The 11,015-nt window shown below is 40.4% G+C and overlaps 1 long non-coding RNA gene across 1 annotated transcript; it reads left to right on the top strand.

Annotated features, from left to right (window-relative positions):
- Positions 1-3,714: 3,714 nt before the first annotated feature.
- LOC140717180 (uncharacterized) lies at positions 3,715-4,201 on the top strand. Its single transcript, XR_012096480.1, has 2 exons — positions 3,715-3,758; positions 3,916-4,201. It is a non-coding gene; the product is annotated as an uncharacterized lncRNA (long non-coding RNA).
- Positions 4,202-11,015: the final 6,814 nt, after the last annotated feature.

The following is an 11,015-nucleotide window of genomic DNA, read 5'->3' as shown; positions in this document are numbered from 1 at the left end:
GTTGTGATGCAACCAGTACTCTCCACCAAATATCTATAGAAGTTTGTCAAAGTTTTTGATGGCATGTCGAATCTTTACAAACTTCTAAAAAGGTAAAGGCACTGCTGTTGTTCTTTGTAATGATACTTAGGTACTGGACCCAGGACAAATCCTCTGAAATGATAACACCAAAGGATTTAAAGTTGCTGACCCTCTCCACCTCTAACTCCCTAATGAGGACTGGCTCATGGACCTTTGGTTTCCGCCTGTAGTCAACAATCACCTCCTTCATCTTGCTGACATTGAATGAGAGGTTGTTATTGTGGCACGACTCATGCAGATTTTCAATCTCCCAAATATATCCCCAATGATGTGACCTCCATAGCTCCTTGTGGCAATGAATTCCACAGATTCACTCCCCTCTGGCTAAAAAGATTTCTCCTCATCTATGTTCTAAAAGGATGCCCTTCACTATAGAAAACATCTTTTCCACAACCACTCTATCTAGGCTTTCAGTATTTTATAGGTTTCAATGAGATCCCCCCTCATTCTTCTAAACTCCAGTGTGTGCAGATCCAGAGCCATCAATGCTCCTCATATGATAACCCAGTCATACTTAGGATCATTCTTGTGAACCTCTTCTGGACCTTCTCCAATGCCAGTATCTCCTTTCTTAGATAAGGGACCCAAAACTGCTTGCAATACTCCAAGTGCAGTCTGACCAGTGCCTTGTCCTAGGTTTACATGATTACAGGAGGCACAAATAGGGGAGATAGTCTGAGTCTTTTCTCAGGGTAAGGGAGTCAAACCTAACGGTTTTAAAGGCGATCTGAGGGGCACGTTTTCCCGAACAGAGATGGGGTCATTATATGGACAGAGCCACCAGAGCAGGACATAGTGGCAGATACCCTTACAAGATATCTGATGGGAAAGCGTTAGAGAGATCTGGACACAATGCATGCAAAGTACGATTAATGCAGGTAGGCACTATGGTCAGCATAACGCCTATCTGAATATAGTGTTGTTATATTTGCAGTCATCAAATGGGTCATTTATCCAAGCTGGGATGGATAACCCAATTCTGTGCCAGATAGCCCAATGATTCTATGACTATATATACATGCGGAATGTTTTCTTTGTTGGGAATCACAGATTTAAGATCAACAGAATGTTGTATTTTTGAAATGTGTCCTTCACCGTACTCCTCATAATTACCACAATTACCTGCTTCCAATCAAAGTATGTATACGTGGCACCACCTCTTTCCCATTTTCTCCCACCCACCATGCTCCTCATCCCATCATGGACTTCAATGGATCATATACCGAAGATGTGGCATCTCTAACTTGGAGGCCTCTTCTCTAGTGAGTTGCCTGGGGATGTAAAATAGACTCCACAGTTCACCAGTTCAAAGGGAATGAAGTCTGAAAGCTGATAATGGATTATCCATTTGGATGCAACAATCATTCCCTTGAATTAGTTCAAGAAAAGTATGAAAGAATTTTTGGCTCCTTTCTTTTGGAGTAACAACATGTTTTATTGAAAGGAGAATTTATTATACTAGTTAAATGTACACATTTAACTATTATAATAAATACTAATGTAAAATAAACAAAACAAACTCCTTGCAGCACAATACAGACCCTTCGGCCCACAATGTTGTGCCGACCCTTAAACCCTGCCTCCCATATAACCCCCCACCTTAAATTCCTCCATATACCTGTCTAGTAGTCTCTTAAATTTCACTAGTGTATCTGCCTCCACCACTGACTCTGGTAGTGCATTCCACACACCAACCACTCTCTGAGTAAAAAATCCCCCTTGAACTTTCCACCCCTTACCTTAAAGCCATGTCCTCTTGTATTGAGCAGTGGTGCCCTGGGGAAGAGGCGCTGGCTGTCCACTCTATCTATTCCTCTTAATATATTGTATACCTCTAGCATGTCTCCTCTCATCCTCCTTCTCTCCAGAGAGTAAAGCCCTAGCTCCCTTAATCTCTGATCATAATGCATACTCTCTAAACCAGGCAGCATCCTGGTAAATCTCCTCTGTACCCTTTCCAATGCTTCCACATCCTTTCTTTAGTGAGCCGACCAGAACTGGACACAGTAATAGAAAATTTAAAATATTATTACAATAATATAATATAAAATATTAATATAATAAAAATGAGTAGTCTATAGCTTCCCTTTGGATTTGGAGGTGATTCGATGCAGCAGAACTGAGGCAAGGTGAGTAGAGGTGAAGCTGAACTGAGATGGAGCCTGAGCTTATCCTGAGAGCGTGGGAAGACCCAAGGTTCAATCGATTTAAGCAGCAGGCCGAATTGGAAAGGTTGGAAACGAGAAAATCTGCCGATGCTGGAAATCCGAGCAACACACACAAAATGCTGGAGGCCAGGCAGCATCTACGGAAGGAAGTACAGTCAACATTTTGAGCCGAAGCCCTTCGGCAGGACTGAAGAAAAAAAAAGCTGAGGAGTAGATTTGAAAGGTGGGGGGAAGAGAGAGAGAAACGCCAGGTGATAGGTGAAACTTAGAGGGGAGGGATGAAACAAGGAGCTAGGAAGTTGATTGGTGAAAGAGACAGAAGACCATGGAAGAAAGAAGAAAAGATGTGGAGGAGGAGCACCAGAGGGAGGTGATGGGCGGGCAAGGAGATAACATGAGAGAGGAACAAGGGGATGGGAAATGGTAAAGGGGGGGGGGGGGAGAGAGAGTGGAGGCATTACTGGAAGTTTGAGAAATCGATGTTCATGCCATCGGGTTGGAAGCTGCCCAAACGGAATATAAGGTATTGTTCCTCCAACCTCAGTGTGGCCTTATCCCGACAGTGGAGGAGGTCATGGATGGACATATGGGAATAGGAAGTGGAATTAAAATGGATGATCGTGCTTATTCTGGCAGACAGAGCGTAGATGCTTCACTATTTCCCATCTACTCAGCCTTTTTTCTCCAGTCCTGCCAAATGGTCTCAGCTTGAAACGTCAACTGGACTTTTTTCCATAGATGCTGCCTGGCTTGCTGAGTTCCTCCAGCATTGTGTGTGGAAAGGCTGGATCTGGGCCAAATTGGAAAGGTTGGATACAAGATGAATTGAAGTAGCAGGGTCCAGGCCCCAGAGCATATTGGAGCAACAGAGCCTGGGCCCGAGAGCAAGGAACAACCCAGGGTTTGGAATATTAAAGCACCAGGTCAGATTAAAAAGCTCAGGGAGTTGGGGCCGGTGGCAAGAGCCAGTTCAGCTAATTACATAATTTAAAAGATAAATATGAAATATTTCTGAAAATTTGGCACCCTTATTTACAAAAAATAGGATTAAATATATAGGTGCTCTGAAGATAAAATTATTGGTTATCTGGGGAAAGAAATAAATATACATATTAAAGCTATTATGAACTCCATGGAGCATGTGGGGATCTTCCGATATCCAGGCATCCTTTCTTTCTTTCTTTTTACTTTTCTTTTTTTTTTCTATAGGGATATGTTAGGGGGGAGGGTTGATAATTTTTTTTCCTTCTGTAACCTATTTGAAAATTCAATTAAAAAATTTTTTTTAAAAAGAGCCAGTTCAGCTTTGTGACGTTTACTTGTCTCTGCGCTGAACTGAAGCCGTGACACCATGTCTGTTTTCTCTTTCATAAACCTCAGTTCTGAATGCTATTTCCTTACTTTTATTGTTTGCACAATTTTTTTTTCTCTCTGCAGAGTGGGTATTTGATGGACTTCTTTTTCTAACAGGTTTGTTTTGTAAGGAGACGAATCTCAAGATTGTATGAGGTATGCACACTTTGATAATAAATGTACTTTCAACTTTGAAATTTGAACATTAGTATCAAGTAATCATTTACTATAATACTTGTATTGACAAATGTTTATTTTAATCACAATGATTCTTGTTAATGGAAACATCTTTGCCTTGCACCATGAACGCAAGAAATTCTGCAGATGCTGGAAACCTCGAGAAACACATACAAAATGCTGGAGGAACAGTACATCAGGATGCATCTATGCAGGGGAATAGATTGTCAACGTTTCTGGCTGAGGCCTTTTTTCAGGACATTTTTCTTCATCTTTGTTTCTTTAGTGTGCTTAATTTAGCCTGTGCAAATCATAACCGGCCAAAGAGTCTGTTTGTTTACCACTCTGGGCTAATATTTGGAGTAACAAAATGTACTGTGGGAAAATTACCTTAGTTTAACTTTAATAAAATGCTGCTCAAGATTCTGCATTCTGGAGAGTCCCAAAGGAATGGAAAACTGCAAATATAACAACACTATTCAAGAAACCAAGGAGAGAGAAAACAGGAAACTGTAGGACAATTAGTCATTGGGGAAATGCTGGAATCCATTATTGAGGAAGTAATGGTAAGATATTTGCAAAACAATAAAACAAACAAGTAGAGACAATACTGTTAAATTGGCAGATAAAAAAGAAGCACGTAAAGGTTACTGCACAAGAGATAAGTGCATGATATTGAAGGTAATATGCAGAAAGCAGAGAATTGGAATAAATGGTTATTTTTCAGTTGGCAAGCAGTAAATAATGGGATGCCACATGGATTAGTGTTGGATCCTCAGCTCTTCCTCACCTGTACTCATGACTGGATGAGGGAAGGAATAATTAACTTCAGCTGAACTAAATATTTGGGTTAGCAAATTGTGGAAAGGATACAAAGAATCTACAAAGTGATATAGAAAGATAAAGATTAAAAAGATTAACTTTATTTAGAGTCACAGAAACATGCCCTTCAGCCTATCTAGTCCATGCTGAACAATTTAAACTGCCTGCTCCCATTGACCCGCACTAGGACCATAGCCCTCCATACCTCTACCATCCATGTACCTTTCCAAACTTCTCTTAACGTTGAAATCGAGCTTGCATGCACCACTTGCACTGGCAGCTCATTCCATACTCTCATGACCCTCTGAGTGAAGAAGTTTCCCCTCAAGTTCCCCTTAAAGTTTTCACCTTGCACCCTTAAGCCATCACTCTAGTTGTAATCCCACTGCATCTCAGTGGAAAAGGCCTGCTTGCATTTATCCTATCTATACCCCTCATAATTTTGTATACCTTTATCAAATCTCCCCTCAGTCTTCTATGTTCCAAGGAATAAGGTCCTCATCTATTCCATCTTTCATTATAACTCAGGTCTTCCAGTCCCAGCAACATCCTTGTAAATTTTCTCTGTACTCCTTCAGCCTTATTTACATCTATCTTATAGGTAGGTGACCAAAACTGCACACAATACTCCAAATTAGACCTCACCAATGTTTTATACAATTTCAACAAAACATCCCATTTCAATACTTTGGTTTAGTAAGACCAATATGCCAAAAGCTTTCTTTATGACCCTATCTACCTGTAACACCACTTTCAATGAACTATTGACCTGTATTCCCAGATCCCTTTGTTCTACAGTACTCCTCAATGTCCTGTCGTACCTGGTTCATCCTTCTGAAGTGCAACACTTCGTACTCGTCTGGATTAGGTTCCATCAGCCATTTTTCAGCTCATATTTCCAGCTAGTCCAGGTCCTGCTGCAAGCCATGATAGTCTTCCTCGCTGTCCACTACATGGTCAATCTTGGTGTCATCTGCAAATTTGCTAACTCAATTAATTTTATTAATATAGATGACAAACAACAATGGACCCAGCACTGATCCCTGCAGCACTCCACCAATCACAGGCCTCCAGTCAGACAGGCAACCATCTACTATCTCTCTGTGGCTTCTAAAAAGCCAATGTCTAATCCAATTTCCTACCTCATCTTGAATGCTAAGCGAATGAACTTTCTTGACTAACCTCCCATGCAGGACCTTGTCAAATGTCTTGGTAAGGTCAATGTAGACAACATCCACTGCCTTGCCTTCATCAACTTTCCTGGTAATGTCCTCGAAAATCTCTATAAGATTGGTTAGACATGACCTACCAGATACGAAGCCATGCTGACTATCCTAATCAGTCCCTGACTATCCAAATATTCATATATCTGGTCCCTTAGAATACCTTCCAATAACTTTCCCACTACTGATATCAGGCTCACTGGCTTATGATTTCCTGGTTTATTTGTCATGTGTATGTCAAAAAATTTAAATATACAGTGAAATGTTTTGCGTACGTCAAATGAAATCAGCGAGGATACTGCTGAGCAAGTGTCGCCACTCTTCTGTCACAAACATAGCATGGCCACAAGTCACTAACTCTAACCCTAACATCATTGGAATGTGGGAGGAAACCAAGGCACCCAGAGGAAACCAACAGAATGTGCAAACTTCTCATAGACAACAGTGAGAATCAACCCTGATCTGACAGCCAACACCACAAAGTGATTGTGATAACTGCTATGCTATTGTGCTTCCTTGCATGGTTAAGTGAGTGGGCAAGAAGTCAGTAGCATAATGTGAAAAAATGGAAGGTTATCCACCAGAAAGAACAAAGAAAAGCAAATTATTAATTAAATGGACTGGGCCCAGAAGTGCCTAAGTATACAAAATACAAAATGTGAGCAGGTAGGTAAAGCAAATTGGAAGGCTAGGTGTCTGTTTGGGATGGTGGAGTGGAGATACATCTCTACCAAATGAGGTGTAATGTGCTCCTTCCTTCCGCTAGCCCGCTGGTCACTCTTGGGCAAGATGTGCGTAGCCTCCAACCTGATGACATGAACATTGATTTCTCGAACTTCTGGTAATCGCCCCCCCCCCCCGCCATCTCTTTCACCAGTTCCCATCCCTTTTCTTTCTCTCACCTTATCTCCTTGCCTGCCCATTGCCTCCCTCTGATGCTCCTCCCTCCTTTTTCTTTCTTCCATGGCCTTCTATCACCACCTATCACACAACCCCTTCTCCATCTCTGTATCTCTTTCACCAATCAACTTCCCAGCTATTTACTTCATCCTTCCCCCTGCCGGTTTCACCTATCACCTTGTGTTTCTCTCTCTCCTCCCCCACATTTAAAATCTACCCCTCATCTTTTTTACTCCAGTCCTCCTGAAGGGTCTCAGCCGAAACATTGACTGTACTCTTTTCCACAGATGCTGCCTGGCCTGGCCAGTATTTTGTGTGTGTAGCACCCACTTAGCCCCCCGATCAGGATCACATGGAGCCATGGGGCTAGGTGGGGCATATCACAAGTCCTGGTTATGTGGCCACTGATGCCAGACAGACAATATCTAAGAGTATTGATACTGGTTGGGGGTTATCCGTCTTGTAAAGGCTGCTGCCCAGGAGAAGCTTGACCAAGGTTGCTAACGTCTTATGATACGGCACATAATAAAGGAACAGATGGTCTGTTGGCCTGTATTAAAAGGGTTTTGGAATATAAAATAGGGAAGATGAGCTCCCACAATATTGCATATCATTTTGTCTTCATATTTCAGAAAGGGCGTACTTGCACAAGGTTCAGTGATTAGGCCGATTCCTGGTTGAAGGGGTTCACATGCAAAGTGAGGTTGAGTGAATTGACTCTGTACTCACTGAAAGAATGCAATCATTTCAAAATAATGGAATTCTGAGAGAAAACAACAGTTTGGATGCTGTGAGATGTTTCTATTAGTAAAAGTATTGGAATCTTGGTGCTAGTTTTAGACTGAGATGAGGTTCAAATCGTCCTCTGGACATAATGAGTCTTTGGAATTCTCTAACACTGAGAGCTTGGAGCAGAGTCATTGACAGCATTCAACGAGGAGACATTTAAATACTGAAAGGTACAAGGGGGCATAGGAGAAAGAATCCTGGAGGGCTAATACCCTTTATGGTCCCCAGCTCCTCATGTTCCTTATGCTTACTGCCAGAGGAAGTGGTGGATTGTAACATTTAAGAGAGGTTTTAGATTAGTACATACAGTAAATGGGAAGGATATGGAGGGCTATAGTGCAGATGCAATGGAACTAGGCAAAAAAACAGTTCAGCATGGGCTAGGTGGGCAAAGGGTCTGTTTTTGTGCTCTATGAAACTGTGAATCTATGCTTCATTCCATATATTTACCACTGGCTTTCCACATCCATCTAAAACTGTTGACATTCCTATGAATGTAATAGTTAGCAAAAGTGTTTGATATGAACAAAGTTAATCCCTGCTGATAGTTAACTGAAAATCTACATCCAGTTGATATTCCAAAGGCAGCTTTATAAATTATGTATAGCTTCTCAACTTTCAAGGATGACCAGCCGTCCAAAGACCTGTAACAAAATATCTGTTATGTCCTTCTAATTGAGAAGGAAGCAATAGACATTCTGTACAGATTTAATGTCACTTTCATGAAACATGATTGTCCTCACCAATGGCTTAGTTGCAAAAGGCATCAGCCATTTGTTATGCTGATCTACTGCAATAAACCTTTTTGGAATTACAATGCAACTGCTGAAGTGATTTCTGTTCACCAAATGTTTAAAGTTCATCAGACCAGCAGCAGAATGTTCAGTAATTCTAATTTCTTTTTGACATTGAACATGAGTTCTTTTTTCTAATTTTTATTTTACACAGAAACCTATACACTCCTTGAACCTTTGCAATGTGCTTGCTTGTACAGCAGTAAGTTAGTCTCGTGCTGTACTGCCTTGGTCCATTAGTATAAATTTGCTTAGGTTTGTATTCTGTGTATGCGTGCGTGTCTGTATCTGTACACACTAGAAAAGTAAATTTTAATGATGCAGGCCATTGTTGGACCGGTATTTTAAGGGATTAGCCTGAAAAACAGGTTTACTCAGACTAAACTCAAAGAAACTTTTTGTCATTATATCTAGCTTCTTGTTTTCCAAAGGAAGTTCTTTTGGGAGGTATTCTTTCAAAATATAGTGCTGCATAACAAACTACAAATATAAACAAATTAGTAAAGAAAAATTTCAAATTCATCTACCTAGAAGATATATTACCATATTGACAACATAAAGTGGAACAACCCTAACACCAGCACAAATATGACAGTAATTCTGGTAGTGATAATGAGACAATGATAAATTAAATCCGACTACACTTGGATGAATATGTACAACTATATTTTGCATTGTCGACTCATTTTGTAAATAACACCCCTGGGAGAGTAGGAGGAGTGTATATGCATCACAAATTTAGAAAATTTATAATTATCTTATCAAGTGCCAAATTGTTGAAGGTAGAAACGTGGTGTTAGAGTTTATACTGCCAGCAAAGCTACTGGGTTGATTCTTTTAGAACAGACACAATGTCTTGCTATTTAGGTTAGGAAGATCTGTTTTCAAGAAGTCCCAAGGGCGTCATTTTCAACTACTCTACCCACTCCCAACAACCCCCGATTTTATATCAGAAGATTTTCTAACTATTTATTTCTAAAAAAAAGTTATCTTAACTGACTGTATTCATTCTAGTCGCTATTTATATTATATTGGATATTGAATATTCAAAGAACATATGAGTCATCCGTTTTATCACCTATTTTATACTGAACTCAGAACATGAAGTAGCAGTGATGGATTCAAATACATGATATAATAATACCTAAATTCCACCAAACATTGAAGTAAAGGTTTTAACTGAGACTTCTACAAATGTACCATGGGGAGCATTCTGACTGGCTACATCACCATCGGGTATGGGGTGGGGTGGTGGGGCCACTGCACAAGATTGAAGTAAGTTGCAGAAACTTGTAAAATGAGTTATCGTCATTGTGGGTAGAAGCCTCCATAGTATCCAAGACATCTTCGAGGAGCGCTGCTTAGGAAGGTGGTGTCCATCATTAAAGATCACTTCCTCCCCAGACATATGCTCTTTTCATTGTTACTGTCAGGAAGGAGGTTCAGAAGGCCAAAGACACACACTCAGTGTTTCAGGAACAGCTTCTTCCCCTCTGCCATTTGATTTCTAAATAGACATTGGACCCATGAACACCATCTCATAACTTTTTATTTCTGTTTTTTTTTAATGAAATGGAAGAGAACGTTACCTGAGCAGTGAATGTAGAACTCTGCACTGGAAGAAGGGCAAGTGAATCACTGTTTAGGTCCTTGGATGGCAGGAAGGAATGAGGAAAGAAAACAGATGTTGCACTTTCTGCAGTTGCTTGGGAAATTAGGGTGAGAATGGGAATGATTGGAAGATTGACTAAGGGAATAGCCCCTTCGGAATGCTCGAAAAGCAAGATGTGCCTAGCAGAGAAATTTTATTGAAGATAGAAGAAATTGTTCAATGCAGTCATTGAGTGGGGCGAGGGGAGTGGAGTAGCAAAGAGTGAGGACCAGTGATCTCTATTCTTATGCTGATCAATGAAGAAGCTGAGGGAAAGCATTTATAAAATAGATGATGAGCCCAATGTTGAGCCGAGCTGTGTTTCAACTACACTGTTTTACCACCATCTTCACCCTTTGCTAATTCTACTGGACTCCATTCCCTCCCTTTCATTAGATTAAGAATCATTGGCCCTGACGTGATCCTTTGCTTTCAAGTTTCTTAGATGTATTCTAAAATATTTAAATTAACCTAAAGAATATTTTAAAAAAACAATAAATTTAGGTAAGCAGACAGACATACTTTATTGATCCCGAGGGAAATTGGGTTTTGTTACAGCCGCACCAACCAAGAATAGTGAAGAAATATAGCAATATAAAACCATAAATAATTGAAGAATAATAAGTTAATCATGCCAAGTGGAAATAAGTCCAGGACCAGCCTATTGGCTCAGGGTGTCTGACACTCCAAGGGAGGAGTTGTAAAGTTTGATGGCCGCAGGTAGGAATGACTTCCTATGACGCTCAGTGTTACGTCTTGGTGGAATGAGTCTCTGGCTGAATGTACATTAATCTGCCATCAATTCTTAATATCTATAAGTCTACTGAAATGTAGATAGGTGAGTAGTAAGTTTGCAAATGACATAGAGAGTGATGGAGTTGTGGAAAAAAATTTCAAAATGTACAAAGACATTATTTATTTATTTTTATACACTATGGAATAGGCCCTTTGAGCCATGCCACCCAGCTACTCAATTTCATCCTACCCTAATCACAGGACAAGTTACAATGACCAATTAACCTACCAACTTGTATGCCTTTGGACTGTGAGAGGAAAC

This window comes from Hemitrygon akajei, chromosome 27, assembly GCF_048418815.1.
Source record: "Hemitrygon akajei chromosome 27, sHemAka1.3, whole genome shotgun sequence".
Classification (NCBI taxonomy): domain Eukaryota; kingdom Metazoa; phylum Chordata; class Chondrichthyes; order Myliobatiformes; family Dasyatidae; genus Hemitrygon; species Hemitrygon akajei.
Note: the sequence above shows the minus strand (reverse complement) of the source record. Positions and strands in the feature narration are given on the sequence as shown.